Below are 2,795 nucleotides of genomic sequence, written 5' to 3'. Positions count from 1 at the left end.
TAGTGACTCCTGAAACAACCAGCAAACCAGGCAGTCATCTTGTGAAACAGTGGATGTAAAGAATCTAGCTGGCTAAATCATTTACTGCAAATTGAATGTACAATTTTGTATGCTTGCCTTGCAGATATTTGCCATGCAATGCAGATAGATGAAATAACGTAGCTAGCTATGTTCTTGCTTATTGTGCAGTGAAGGATAACAATACCTGTATGCCTATGGATGTGCAGCTAGCTATCTAGCTAGAAATCAAAGGGAGACAAACTGGGAATTGAATAACTGCAGTTGACATAGCTAAGTAAATGGAAGACTACTTTTATTGCAATGTGGATGGCTCTTAAAAGAGCCTTTGGTTGTGCATAGTGTAGTCTATGGTGTTGCCAGGGAACAGCACCCTCTTCGAAGAAGTAGGAGGTGAAGATCTCCCGCACACGGATTGCCTCTCTTGCTGCGTTGTTGGACCCCATCCTTGAAACATCCTGCAGAGTAGCAGGCTTCTCCTTTGGCAGACTGCGGCGAGCTGCAGATCCCCTCCTGGTCCTCGTGTCCATCCTCATGAAGTTATGCAGGACACAGGTAGCCTTCACACACCTGAATTCCTCCAGGAGGCAGTCCCAGATGGCCCTGATCACCCAACCTTGCAGTGCCCTACACGTTATCTGTAGGCAATCATTTTGAAGAAATCTCCAGTTAGAAGGTATCTGTAGGAATATGGAAGACAATGTAATTAGACTTTTACATCACCAGGTCATTGTGTATTACTAAAGTATAATATCCCTGATAAGAAATCATGATAACATTTTATTGATAGATGCATGTACACACATATGTGCATGTGTAGCATGTGACAATAACAGTATCATATCAAGGATAGCAACACAAATGAATACATAAATACCACTTGAAGCTTGATGATGAGTTGATCATTTGAATCAGATGTGCAGTGCTAAGGCAAAAACAAAAATGTGCACCCCTTTGAGTCCCCAGGACTGAGAATCACGCTCTTCATATGTAGACAGGCTTTCATAGCTCTCTTTATCTGAGGACAGAAAACATCACAAGAAACAGACTTCATTATATTCAAATTACACCGCACAGAATATTATGTTACTATTATGTCTGTCCTCACTACTAGAGACAGTAACTACACAAAAGTACCTGCCCTATCCAGAACAGTCTACTCTCTCACTTTGACAGTTGGGGCTGTTTTCCTTTCACCCTCCTCCATGGCTGTTAGCTAGCTAACTACAAATGCATTTGGAGCTTGTTTTTTACAGTGATAAATACATCAAGATTTTATTTTATTTCACCTTTATTTAACCACGTAGGCCAGTTGAGAACAAGTTCTCATTTACAACTGCAACCTGGCCAAGATAAAGCAAAGCAGGGCGACAAAAACAACAACACAGAGTTGCACATGGAATAAACAAACATACAGTCAATAACACAATAGAAAAGTCTATATACAGTGTGTGCAAATGAGGTAAGATTAGGGAGGAAGGCAATAAATAGTCCATAGTGGCGAAGTAATTACAATTTAGCAATTAAACACTGGAGTGATAGATGTGCAGAAGATGAATGTGCAAGGAGAGATACTGGGGTGCAAAGGAGCAACAAAAAAAAAACAATATGGGGATGAGGTAGTTGGATGGGCTATTTACAGATGGGCTATGTACAGGTGCAATGATCTGTAAACTGCTATGACAGCTGATGCTTAAAGTTAGTGAGGGAGATATGAGTCACCAGCTTCACTGATTTTTGCAATTCGTTCCAGTCACTGGCAACAGAGAACTGGAAGGAAAGGTGGCCAAAGGAGGAATTGGCTTTGGGGGTGACCAGTGAAATATACCTGCTGGAGCGAGTGCTACGGGTGGGTGCTGCTATGCTGACCAGTGAGCTGAGATAAGGCGGGGCTTTACCTAGCAAAGACATATAGATGACCTGGAGCCAGTGGGTTTGGCGAAGAATATGAAGAGAGGGCCAGCCAACAAGAGCATACAGGTCGCAGTGGTGGGTAGTATATGGGGCTTTGGTGACAAAACGGATGGCACTGTGATAGACTGCATCCAATTTGCTGAGTAGAGTGTTGGAGGCTATTTTGTAAATGACATCGCCAAAGTCAAGGATCGGTAGGATGGTCAGTTTTACGAGAGTATGTTTGGCAGCATGAGTGAAGGATGCTTTGTTGCGAAATAGGAAGCCGATTCTAGATGTCATTTTGGATTGGAGATGCTTAATGTAAGTCTGGAAGGAGAGTTTACAGTCTAACCAGACACCTAGGTACACCACATATTCTAAGTCAGAACCGTCCAGAGTAGTGATGCTAGACGGGTGGGCAGGTGCGGGTTGAAGAGCATGCATTTAGTTGTACTTGCATATAAGAGCAGTTGGGAAGCCATGGAAGGAGAGTTGTATGGCATTGAAGCTCGTTTGGAGGTTAGTTAACACAGTGTCCAAAGAAGGGCCAGAAGTATACAGAATGGTGTCGTCTGCGTAGAGGTGGCTCAGAGAATCACCAGCAGCAAGAGCGACATCATTGATGTATACAGAGAAAAGAGTCGGCCCGAGAATTGAACCCTGTGGCACCCCCATAAAGACTGCCAGAGGTCCAGACAAAAGGCCCTCCGATTTGACACACTGAACTCTGTCTGAGAAGTAGTTGGTGAACCAGGCGAGGCAGTCATTTGAGAAACCATGGCTGTTGAGTCTGCCGATAAGAATGTGGTGATTGACAGAGTCGAAAGGCTTGGCCAGGTCGATGAATACGGCTGCACAGTATTGTCTTTTATCGATGGCGG

The sequence above is a fragment of the Salmo salar genome, chromosome ssa15, assembly GCF_905237065.1.
Source record: "Salmo salar chromosome ssa15, Ssal_v3.1, whole genome shotgun sequence".
Taxonomy (NCBI): domain Eukaryota; kingdom Metazoa; phylum Chordata; class Actinopteri; order Salmoniformes; family Salmonidae; genus Salmo; species Salmo salar.
Note: the sequence above shows the minus strand (reverse complement) of the source record.